Source organism: Herpailurus yagouaroundi, unplaced genomic scaffold, assembly GCF_014898765.1.
Source record: "Herpailurus yagouaroundi ecotype Mexico unplaced genomic scaffold, PumYag 189, whole genome shotgun sequence".
In the NCBI taxonomy this organism is placed as follows: Eukaryota; Metazoa; Chordata; class Mammalia; order Carnivora; family Felidae; genus Herpailurus; species Herpailurus yagouaroundi.
In genome coordinates this window covers 4,020,245-4,032,827 of record NW_024412420.1, presented here as the reverse complement: position 1 = coordinate 4,032,827, position 12,583 = coordinate 4,020,245, and the positions used below count along the sequence as shown (strand labels likewise).

General features: G+C 48.6%; 1 long non-coding RNA gene across 1 annotated transcript; it reads right to left on the bottom strand.

Annotated features, from left to right (window-relative positions):
* Window positions 1–4,269: 4,269 nt before the first annotated feature.
* On the bottom strand, window positions 4,270–10,606 carry LOC121044734 (uncharacterized). Its single transcript, XR_005797449.1, has 5 exons — window positions 10,491–10,606; window positions 9,888–10,106; window positions 6,883–7,020; window positions 5,583–6,278; window positions 4,270–5,493 (listed from the first exon to the last, which is right to left on the bottom strand). It is a non-coding gene; the product is annotated as an uncharacterized LOC121044734 (long non-coding RNA).
* Window positions 10,607–12,583: the final 1,977 nt, after the last annotated feature.

The following is a 12,583-nucleotide window of genomic DNA, read 5'->3' as shown; positions in this document are numbered from 1 at the left end:
TCTCATCTCTTGTCAATGCCTCTCAGACAACCAGAAACCAGAGGACGAGAAAGCCTCTTGGTATGGATCACCAGCTCAGCCTCCTGGATCTCAGAGCAGGGTGGACACAGCTGGAGAGTGGAGAAGGAGAGGCCAGTGGAGATTATTCTGCAGACTTTTTCTGAAAAATAACTCCTGGTGTCGAAGCTATTGTAAGGTAATATTCTCAAGATATCCATAAATCCAGGGGTTTATGACCCCTGACCCCACTAACAAAAACAACTAAAGCTGATGTTCTACTTCAAGATTGGGTATGTGATTGTTAATTTTATGTGTCAACTTGATTAGGCTGAGGGATGACAAGATAGCTGGTAAAACATTTCTGGGAGTGTCTGTGAGGATGTTTCTGGAAGAGCATCAGTAGACTGAGTAAAGAAGATCCACCCTCACTAATGTGGGCTTTCATCATCAAATTCTTTGAGGGCCCAAATAGAACAAAATGATGGAGGACGGGTGGATTCTCTCTCTCTCTCTCTCTCTCTCTCTCTCTCTCTCTCTACTTAGTAATCTCTATACCCAACATGGAGCTCAAACTCACAACCCTAAGATCAAGAGTCACATGTTCTACCAACTGAGCCAACCAGGCACCTCTCTCTCTCTCTTTTTGAGCTAGATTTTATCTATCTTTTCCTGCCCTTGGACACAGGAGTTCTTGGTTCTCAGGCCTTCAGGCTTGACCTGAATTATACCACCAGCTTTCCTCCTTCTCCAGCTTATAGATGGCAGATCATGGATTTCTTGTCCTTTATAGCCATGTGAGCAATTCCTTTAATAAAAATCTTATATGTATCTGTCTATATCCTATTGATTCTGTTTCTCTGGAGAACCTTAATACACACTATGAGAATAATCTATGCATATATGAGACTGGAAGTCTGTTCCCCAATAATGCTTATGTGACAGGACAAGATTTATTAAAGTGAGAGTATTCTACAGAGAGTTCTGTGTTAATAACTTTGATATCCAGATCTTCTCAGATGTAGAATTGGGGTAATGGGTGTGAAGAGAGACTGGAGGAAAAGAGGAAGGACCTGACGCAAGAGACTAACTTGATTGACCTCCATAATAAAGAGCTCGGAAAGAAGGGAGACATTTGGGTGCTGGAGAGACTATAGGAGATTTTGATGTGTAAAAGGCCCTTGAGTAGCTATCAATGTGACAGAATTAAGGAGGACAAAAGGGGGCTTCAGACCAACTTTGCAAAGTGTTTATATCTTTTCAAAAGACATTAATAAATAATTGGAATTCCTTTTGAAATGACTTTCAGTTGCTGAACCATATTTCTTTATATGAGTGTCTGAGCAGAGCCAGGGCCCACACAGAGCCGGTAATTTTATTGGAGTTATACTAAAATACCTTCTGGATGGTATCGGCAAGTGAGGACCGGTCAGAAACCACTCCACACACCATGATCTCTATGCTCTGAGCAGTTGCACACAAGCCTGGAATCTTCTGAGGACCCAGCTTCCTCCACACTGTTGCTCCTTACATATGGAAGGTATGACAATTTGACTCTTTCTGGGGCCAAAGAGGGTAAACAGGTTGTTCATGGTCACCCAAAAGCTTAAAGGAGAAAGGAGGCCCATCCCAGGCCTCTGAACCCCTGTGTGGCCTGCATTCTGCTCAGCTGACTGGCCGTAGATTGTGTTTCCTTCCCTTTCTCTAGAAAATGAAAATCCATTCCCCCTTACCTTCTTGAGAAGGTCCATGCTCTTGTCAAGGGGCCAAGTGTGGGACAAGACTGGAGCCTTAGCATTTGTAAAATCATTTCTTTTGAGTTATTAACCTCTTTCTGGAAAACAGTTTGAATTGTGTAAGGGTGGGAGGCCAAGCCCAAGGACCTGAGGTCTGAGCAATGAGGCATGCCATTTATACTATGTTCTGAATTTCCCAGCCATGCAGTCCTGCATCATCAGAGGCTCTAATCAGGATGGGATGTTTCCCAATGTAGGCTGATAGAATGTGGGAGACACTGACTGAGAGGTTCTGGAAAGAAGCTTCCATTTTCTTTCATGGGTACTATCAAAAAAGCAGCTTGCTCTCTCTCCCAAGTAGGAATGAGGGTGCGTACAGTTTTGGTTGCTGCTGGCAAGACCACATTGCAACCTTGAAGGCTGGAAGTTTTTGGATGAGGTTGATGCCACGGAGGAGGATGGAGAGACCAAAAGCAAGCAAGCAAATGAACAAAAACAGCTCAGAGCAGATGGATCTCACCTGGATGGGCAAAAAGTCCAGCCACCTTGAAATTTTTTATTGTCATGGACCAATAGATTCCTTTTATTGCTTACACCAGTCTGAGCTGTGTTTTTTGTCATCATAGTAAAGACCATCCATCCTCCTGATACCTTATGGCAGCTTAGACCCTGTGCTGCAGGATCAGGAACAAGGAGGCATTGTCTGAGTCTGAGAAGATTCTGTTCAACACAGGTGATGTGTCACTGTGTCACTGGGTTTTAACTCTCTTTCGTGGGGAGGGAGGGGAGTTCACTCAAGTTCATCTCACGGCTTGTGGTGAGGGGCGAGAAGTCACTCAGCCAAGGCCCAGCTGAAAGGGTGCCTCATGTGCTTGAATGTGACCTTCTAGAAGCTCAGAGGTCTTGGGCTACCAGAGCCACGTGGGGCAGGGGTTGTTTACAGGGGATTCCTTGGACTCCTAGAGGGTCCATGGAAAGACATCAGGAAGTCCATGAAACCCTGAAACCGTAGGCGGAATTTTTGTGAGCACATTGTCACCAGGTTTTCAAAAGGAAATAATCACTGCTCTATGTTTAAGTAGTACAAAGCCCTCTTTATAAACCCCCTTGTTTGGGTTTCCCCTTATCATAAAGCAGAGGAGTGACTCCTCTTCCTTCTTTCTCCCCAGAACTGATGAACATCGGAGAGATTATAGACGGTAGATAAAGCCATTAGATGGAAAAATCATGTTTCAGTGATCAAGGACTGTGCCAAGCTATTGGGAGAGGTGAGCAGAGCACATGTCCTGGAGTGAGAAAGTCCATCTGGAAGTGAAGGCAGACATAAGCTAAGGTGAAGGACAGTGATGAACACCAGCCCTGTCTTCTCTGTAGGGCATCCGGGAACATGGATACCCATGAATGTGTATCAATGCATGCCATGTGCCATGTGTGTATGGGAAAACAACTAATTTTGCAATGTCAGCTGGTTTTCAATGGGCATTTCTGTAACACTGCCTCATATGGGCCATGGGAACTGGGTGTTTCCCCCAGGTTCAGAGAGTGCAGGGCCCAGGGTCCCTCAATAAACGGCGATGCTGTTACTCAAATTCAGGTGTTCTGTTTTCTCTTCTGGTGCTCTATGCTTTCTGTCAGTGGTTTCTAAACCTGACTGACCAATGCGGAAACTTGGGCTCTGCTCTAGCCCTAGAAATGCCGATTCAGGGGCGCCTGGGTGGCGCAGTCGGTTAAGCGTCCGACTTCTCGCGGTCCGTGAGTTCGAGCCCCACGTCGGGCTCTGGGCTGATGGCTCGGAGCCTGGAGCCTGTTTCTGATTCTGTGTCTCCCTCTCTCTCTGCCCCTCCCCCGTTCATGCTCTGTCTGTCTCTGTCCCAAAAATAAATAAACGTTAAAAAAAAAAAAAAAAAAAAAAAAAAAAAGAAAAAAAAAAAAAAGAAAAAAAAAAAAAAGAAATGCCGATTCAGTATGTCCGGGGCAAGGCCTGGGCACCTGCATTTTTGGAAGTATTCCCAGGTGAATACGAACATCACTTAGGTTTTGGGAACAACTGCTGTATATAAAGAGCACTGTGTGTGTGTGTGTGTGTGTGCACGCGCGCTTCTATATATGCACACGGTGTATCCAATAGGCAGGCCTAACAAACTGTAAAATAGGTAACATTTCTTGGATGCCTCTCATCTACTTTTTTAGGGCTCTTCTATCCTTTAGCCATTTTTCCTGATGCCTCATGGTTCTTTTGCTAACCCCTCATCAGATGGCAGCTTAGTCCCTTTTAGGGGTTGGTGCATTGTCACAGTAGAGTCTTAGGGATGGATAATCACCCAAGTTCAAAAGTAGTAAATCTCTAATGATAGAATTTCAGGCTTTGGAACAGGCAAATGGGTGTGAGAGATGTCTTAGGGAGGGGAGGCATCTTACCGTGCTGTGTGGTGGTTGTGTATTTGCCAAGGCAGCTCTCCACCACAGAACCCCCACGTGTATTATCATATGTTTGTGTGTCTACCATACAAATATAATACCCACAAAACTCTCAGAATGAAAAGCAAACACATATAATGAGCAGGTGGATTTTTAGAGTGTGCAATCTTTTTTAAGGGGAAAAAAACATGAAAGCATTATCAGTGTCAAGTCTCAGCACAAGGCATGCTCTTGAAGCTGGAAGAGAGGCATCCAGAAATACGAGTTTGTCATGGAAACGCTGACAGGGCTTCAGCCGAGGGATGCTCACAGGTGCAGCCTAGAATGGTGCAGCCTTTTATGGATTATTTACATCCCAGCCCACTGAATGAATTCTCTTTTCCTGTTTCCTGGCCATGGAAAGCCAGCTGGCCCTCTGGGACCTAGGGAGTTCCTACCAGGAAATGGCTATATCTCTCCTGGTGGTAGTTTCTAGACTTTTTTTGGAGCAGGGAATGGAGATGGTCTTAGGATTGGCTTCACATTTGGGAGACGGGGTCCTGGAAGGAGCAGAGAAAGAAATGAGGGAAGGAAGGAAGGAAGGAAGGAAGGAAGGAAGGAAGGAAAGAAGGAAGGAATGGGGGAGGGAGGAAGGGAGAAAGGAAGGAAGGTAGAAAGATAGGAAAGAAGGAAGGAAAACATACTGATTCCAAGTGCCAGGTGCACCCCTAGAAGTATAAGCATCGTCTTTGTGTCTTTATCACCATCAGCTAGAACCCAGTGAGTTATGAAAGGTCATTGCTGCGTTACAGAGGAGGAGACAGGCTGGTAGCACATAAAGATTGGGAGCATATAACTCATCCTTGGGTAGACTAGCTGACTGAGTGGTGTGAGCGTTAGGAAGTTTCCCCTGAACCTACCACTTTTGCTGGTGCCCAAAGCAGGGCACAAAGGTCTTCCCTTCACGAGCAGTGACAAAGCTAAGAAGGCCATGCCTCCTGGGAGAGGCCACACAGTGACCACCCCCAGTCCTGTACTGTGAGTGGACCTTGCTTGAGGTGGAGCACTGGGCCCCTGGAAATATGGGTTCTTTCTTCTTCCTAACTGGGCCCCAGGAGTCCAGCAGGAGCTGAGAAGGGTATCAGCTGCTTTATGGAGCCAACTAGGCAGGGTGTAAGAGCCTGGGGAAGAGGGTTGGGAAAAGGAAATATGGTTTCTGTCTGCGAGAAGTTTCCATTTGGGGGTAAAATGTGGCCCCTTTGGGCTTCCCAATCCAATCTGACAAGGAGGGCAAGAGCTCTGCATGAGTCCGAGAAAGATGGAAGAAAGGAGGTACAGTCCACGCACTCCAGGGCTTCATGGCCTGCGGAGAGAAAGACCTGTTTCTTCTATCTTGGCCATAGGCTGCCCCACCCCTGACCAACCATGTCAGGAATCGAGCTACCAACCCACCTTGGACTGTGGCAAGTGCCGGGGTGAGACAGAACCCCTTCCTGTGCACCTGCCCGGCCTGGCGGTCCCTTCTCTCAGAGCTGCCTGCTCCTGGGGGCTGCAGCTTTGGCCAGGCCCAGGCACTCTGCTGGAGCCTGGCTTGCAGTGGGGGCCTCTCTGCTCAGGCCCACCTTTCCTTCCCCACCAGGAGCCTTGGGAGCTTGGGAGACATTCTGGGGCTGGCTCTGACACGAATTTGCTGCTCGGTGTGCCAGGCGATCAGAGCTCACTCCTCTCCCTCTTCCCTGGGAGGTGTTGATAGTAACAGCAGAGACGAGCTGCCAAGTTGGCAGGAGAACAGAGCGACTGTGCACTGCGGATTGAGGGGGGCGGGGAGCAGCCAGCCGGCAGAGGGCTGGGCCAGAGCCACAGTTTGTTTATCCCTCCCGTCTCAGCAGCCGGCATCTTGCATGAGGAGGGGAGACTGTGCGGGAAGGTGGGAGGCTCTAGGCGAGGCCCGCCCGGGGCAGTGGTGCAGAGGGAGGCCTCTGGGAGGCTCCTGGGTCTGGGTCCTGCCAGAGGCGACAGTAGGTACCTTCTGCCCCAGGAGGCAGGCCTCACCGGCAGGATAGAGGTCCATCTTTGTTCCTGCTGTGGAAGCAGACATGGAGTTTCCAAACTGGAGTGGACCTGGGTGGGAGCTGGCGAGTTCTGGAGCTGCTTCCCGAGACAGAGAGAGAGAGAGAGAGAGAGAGAGAGAGAGAGAGAGGATCTTAGGAGAGCACCCATGCTGTCTGCCAAACAGACCTGGGACCTTCGGCAAGCATTTGACTTCTTTGAGCCTCCGAGATTAATAGCTACTCTAGGTGAGAGTTCAACAAGGTGGTAATAGCAAAACTTAGCTCACTACATGGCAGACACTGTCCGAAGAGTTGTTGTGAGTGAATGCACTTAATCTTCAAATGACTTTATCAGGTAGGTACTGTTAATCCCGTTTTATTAATGAAGTAACTGAGGCACAGAGAGGTTAAGTCACTTACTCAAGGTCACAGAACTAGTGAGTAGCCAAGGTGGATTGAACCCAGTCATGAGTCACTTAGGCCATGTTCTCAGCCCTTATACAAACTGCCTTCATAGTACAATAGAGTTCTTAGCACAGTGCCTGGCATACAGCAAGCATTTAATAAATGTTAGATCTCACCATTAGCCCAGAGCAACTCCAAACAGGGGACCCAGGCTCCTGACGTGCCCCCCCCCACCCCCCCCAGGGACGCCATGGGGCCCTACTGTTGTCTTCCCTGCCATCTTTGGCCCACGCTACCTGGCTTATTTGAGGAGCTGGAACATTTCCTCCTTTGGAATGGGAGCCCCTGGCCTTCCCATTTCCCCTCTTCCTGCCGAGGCAGAGCAGAGCAGAGCAGAGCAGAGGAATTCTCAGCTTCCTCTAGTTACCCTCAGCCTGCGAAGAAAACAGAGTCTGCTGTGTCGGCTGCCAGTTCCTCTCTGGTGACAGCCACAACCCATTTGCTCAGCACCAGCCCCAACCCGTGCTATGGGGAGAACGGGAAGCCTAGGGCCAGACCTGGGTGCCCTACATTAGACCCTGGGCCTGTCACTTCAGGGCTGGACCTTGGGGGCTGCTCATGGGGAGAGGGCCGGGCCAAATAATTTCTTGAAGACCCTCTTGGCTCTACGAACTGACTGAAGGCTGGTGTACTGCATTCATAGTCTCTTCCCTAGTGTAGGAAGTCCATTGCATAAATGTGTTCCTCGTATTTTGGGGCAGTTCATTCATGCAGCCTTGCAAATTAGTAACCAGCTCTACGAGCCCATTACGCTGTGCTACTGGCTACCTTTGCCTCTTAGAAGGTACCAGGGAATGAGTCCTTTGCCACGTTCCGGGCAGCCAGAGCTACCTCTGTCAGCTGTGAGATAGCCACACCAGAGCCAGGAGTCTGGATTACCGACTGCTTCTGAGGCCTGAATTCCTCCCTGAGACAATGAAACCCCAATTATCAGTGCTGGGGGAAAGGAACCGCAGTGTAGATAATCTGAAAACAACACTGTTGTGTTATGTGGGGCGGCGGGGGGGCGGGGAGGGGGGAAAATTGTGGGTATCTTAGCTACAGATTTACCCTCCTAATCATTTCCTTCAGGTCATGACTGATGGCAGGCCGGCCCAGAGGCAGGGGGATGCCCAAGATGACCTGTAAGTGTTCCTTCCCTCTGGAGGCCTCCATAGAAATCCAGAATGAGCGAGCAGAAGTGGGTCGAGGTTCGATTTTCCTGAAGAAGCTCTGAGCTGGAGACAGGATGCGTTGACTATTTATTTATTTACGAGGCTATCGATTATAATGCAGCTTTTCCACAGGATCCTGGGCTGGAGTTGGGGGAAGAATCCTCTTATCATTTAGCTTCCTTTGCCCTGAGACGTCAGGTGCTCAGATAGGCTGCTCCTCCCTCTCCTTGTTCTTCCTCCTTTTCCCACCCCCTTCTGCGGCCCTCACACCTGAGCACACTGAGGGTTGGGGGCTCCGGACAGCCTCCCTAGTTTCCTCTTTTCTCATATCTGAATGTTCTGGGTTTCTTCCAATATTTAGGATACACACCCCAAATCTTAACAGCAGGGAGTTGCTTAACTCAGGTACAGGCGTTCGATTTCTGAGCTGTGAAAGACCTCTGAGATCCTTCCAGCAAAACCCTTTTGTTTTACTGAGAAGGAACAGAGGCCAAGGGGAAGTGATTTCCCCAAAGTCACCCAAAGAGAGACGCACAAGGTGGACAAGAATGGAGGCCTCCTGATACCCCCTGGGTGAGGACACTTAGAGCCTTACCACATGGCCTCCCAATCTGGCCCCTCAACCCCGGGTTGGGGATGGCACTGAGCTAGGAATCCCTCTCTGGGAAGGTGGCCCCTTTTGCAGCCGCTCCTTAGTTTGTTTTGAGCTTGGTGAAATATCGCTCTCAGTCTCCCCTACTCTGACCTGGGATCAAAGGGTTTGTGTATAACCCCAGAGGAAGATGGAAGCCAGTGACAATGATAATGAACCAGCTCAGCCTTTTCCGGCTGAATCCACCCTCCAGCCCTCCCACCCACCCCATCAGCCACCTTTCCAGAGGCCTCTCCCAGCCTCTGTGCTCCATCACTGGCCTTCAGATTGGCACAGCTACCCATGTCTGCTTGTCCTTGTGAAAGAAAACCAGGGCTCTCCCTCAGCCCTGTTTCTCGGGCTCAATTTGCCAGAGGCAGGAACAGGCCTCCCTCAGTGGGCAGAATCCAGAACGCAGGCCAACACTGTACCAAGCCCCAAGGGCTGGCTCCCCATTTTGGGGACCCTCCCCACTTTGGCCCAGTTGAACTTGGCTCTAAAGATGAGGACAATTGCTTGGGGCTAGGTGGGCACTCTGCCCTATGTCATTATACTTCACACGTTCGTTTTGGCATCCTGTGTTCCAAAGTTTACCCCCAACTGAATTCACCAACTTCAACTCTTTTTCTTCCCTTTTCAGAGGCTATGCTGTAGCAAAAAGGAAATCCTTCCAAGCACCACACTCTCTCCCTGTGCCCCTATCATTCTAGACTGCCTTTCCCTCCTGCTCTACACATGCAGAAAAACCATGTTCTATGCCACTTTCCAGCTGACATCCATAGCAGGTGGACCCCTGAAAATTCTCATTTTTCCATGGGGTTACATAGTTAGTAGGTGACAAAGTAAGGATTTGAACCAGGTCTGTTGTTCCAGAGTCTGTACTCTCAGCCATTGCACTATATTGACCATCAAGAAACAGCCACCCTTCTCCAAATTATCTTTCTCTCATCTAGGATTTTACCTGCACTTTCCTTTTGCCCTCCCCCCACCATGTTTATTTATTTTTGAGAGAAAGATAGTGAAAGCTGGAGAGGAGCAGAAAGAGAGAGTCAGAGGATATGAAGCAGCAGCAGGCTCTGCACTGTCAGTGGAGACTCCCTACACAGGGCTTGAACTCACCAACCATGAGACCATGACCTGAGTGGAAGTTGGATGCTTAACTGACTGAGCCACCCAGGAGCCCCTTACCTGTGCTTTCCTTATCACACATCACTTTTTGATTTTTTTATTGTAACTATTTATATCATATACCTTACCTTCCTTACTAGACTATGATCTCCTCAACAGTAGGGATTGGGTCACATTTGGTGTGTCCCCAGCACCAGGCCCTGTGCTAGCACATGGCAGGGGGCCATTAAATGTGTGTTGGATGAGGGAATGAATACACGATTGAATGGATTTGAATCGTAGTGAGGTCTAGTGTTTGCCCATGGTGGAGCAGGGAGTCAGAACTCACTTTTCTGATGGGCCCAGCTTCCCGCTTCCTTGATAAAGACACCGTGGGAAGTGAAGGGGACGGAAGCGTTTCATCGATGAGCGAGGTCAGGAACACAAACCCCTGCATGTCTGTAATTACAGAGCTTCTTCACGCTGGCAGCATGCTGGGGAATGTTTTCAGTTCTCCAGGTTGGGAACTGCAGGTATTCCTGATGGCTTTGTGTGATCTCACACGGCTCTGAAAGGAAAAGAGAGAAGAGGCTGATAAAACTTGTGAGTGATCGCTTTGTCAAGTATAGGGTCTGCCCGTAGAGCAAGGGCCTCCAGCATGCACCCCACCTTCAAGACCCACTTCATTAGCTCAGAGGGGTCTCCAGCAACCCTTTCTGTGCTGGCTGGCCTCTTTGGGGGATCAGGGACTCCGCATGGAGCAGCTCATGGTCTCTAGCTGGGTTAAGGGCAGGGTCAATCCACTGGGAGTCCTTCCAAGTTGAGAAGGAGTAACAGGAAGCTCTGAGGTTCAAGGCACTGGGCGGAGGACCTGGAGTGTGTGTATCATCTACAAAGGGTGTGTATTTGTGTGTGTGTGCATATATGGGTGTTTGTGTGTGCTCATGCTCACCTGAATGTGTCAGAAGCAGTGAGGGGGCCCCAAAGTGGGACTGTGCTTTCTGCAAGGCCTTGAGGATAGCTGCTGGGTGCACTTTCTTCAAGGCTCTGTTCAAGATTCAGCTTTTCTGGGCATGTCTGGGTGGTTCAGTAGGTTGAGCCTCTGATTCTTGATCTGGAGTCAGGTCTTGATTTCACGATTGTGAGCTTGAGCCCTGCATTGGGCTCCATGCTGGGCATGAAGCTTACTTAAAAAAAAAAATAAAGAATAAAAAATAAAAGATTCAGTTTTTCTGCTCCAAGGCAAAATAGGCAGATAGGCTGATCAGACTCCTGGGAGGATCATGTCTGAGAGAATGGTTTCCGGCTTTGCCTTCTGCTCTCACTTTTGTTGAGAGAATGTAGGTTCCTAGCCAGCACTCCCAGCCTCATCCCACAACTGTGGGAATCTCCTGCCCAAACAGAACCACAGCCTAAAAACTTTGCCTGTGCATGGTAGTTTTACTCTGATACTTGTCTTTTCAAAGCCCATTTACATCCATTATCACCTTTCATTCTTACAACAACCCCTCCAGAGGTGCAGAAAGCTGATTCTTTTTTTTTTTAACTTTGTTTTAATGTTTATTTATGTTGAGAGAGAGAGAGAGAGAGAGAGAGAGAGCATGCATGTGCAAGTGGGGAGGGGGCAGAGAGACAGAGAGAGAGAGAATCCCAAGCAGGCTCTGCACTAACAAGCATAGAGCCCAATGTGGGGCTTGAACTCATGAACTGTGAGATCACGACCTGAGCCAAAATTAAGAGTTGGATTGTTAACCGACTGAGCCACCCAGGTGGCCCAAAAGCTGATTTTTTTTATTATAAATGTTTATTTATTTATTTATTTATTTATTTATTTATTTATTTATTATTTTGAGAGAGAGAGAAAGAGAGAGCAAGCAAAAGTGGGGGGGGGGGGCAGAGAGAGAGGGAGAGAGACAGAATCCCAAGCAGGCTCGCATTGTCAGCTCAGAGCCGGACAAAGGGCTTTATTTCATAACCATGAGATCATGACCTGAACCGAAATCAAGAGCTGGATGTTTTAATGACTGAGCCACCAAGGTGCCCCTCTTTGATTATAGATGAGGAATTAAAGCCCAGAGCAGCTATATGGGCTTGTTTTGGGTCACACAGTAAATTAACAATGGAACCCCAGGCACTCCCTCTCTGGCTTCTTGACTCCAATTTCTTTCCTATCTTCAGTTCTGGGTCCCCATCTCCCCATCTCCTCCACCTCCTGTCTCCTCAAAGGAAATCTTCACAGAGAGGCTCACACTTTATAAGAAACATGTACATCAATTCTCCTGGTGCTGGGTAGACAGCAACTCAAAATGGGCACCCTTCTCACCTCCTTCCCTCATTCTGACCCACCCCACTCCACCCCACCCAGGAGGAAGCTCATTTCTGGTAAGTATCCTCAATATAGCTCTTTCTGAAAATGTTGGGGGCACATGCCAGAGAGCTTCCTTGGGAGGAGAGCCAGTACTGTTTGCCCTTCTTGGGAAGGGGGAAGAGACAGTGGTGGCTTGGGTCTCTATAAATGAACATATGTGGGCCTGGAGCAGGACTGGAGACCGGCAATGTGTTGCAAATTTCCCTTTGCCTCACTTCCCAGACTGGGAACCTAATGGTCACCTAGCCATTTCTTTGAGGCTTAGAAGTCATGAGGTCTGGTGTTACCCTACCTGAAATTTTGTTTATTTGGCTTTGGGGTGAGTCATTCATTGACTTGTTCATTGGCTCAGCAAATGCTTGTTGACTACTGGCCCCATGTCAGTAGTCTTTCCTCTGGATACCACAGTGAATGCAACAGGCAGGATTCTAATCAGTCTGGAAAAGGACACAGCTAGTTGGCAAAACTGTTAGTTGGGGGTGGGGTAGAGTGGGGTCAAGGTAGAGATGTAAAGGGAGCTCAGAGAAACAGGGTAGCAGGGAAAGTCTCCAGTGCATATTTGACACTGATAATGCATCTCAATTTGGACTAGCCACGTTTTGAGTGCTCAATAGCTACATATGTTTGGTGGCTACCGTGTAGATGCAGAGAGTGTGCTTGAGAGGAGCAAGAATGGC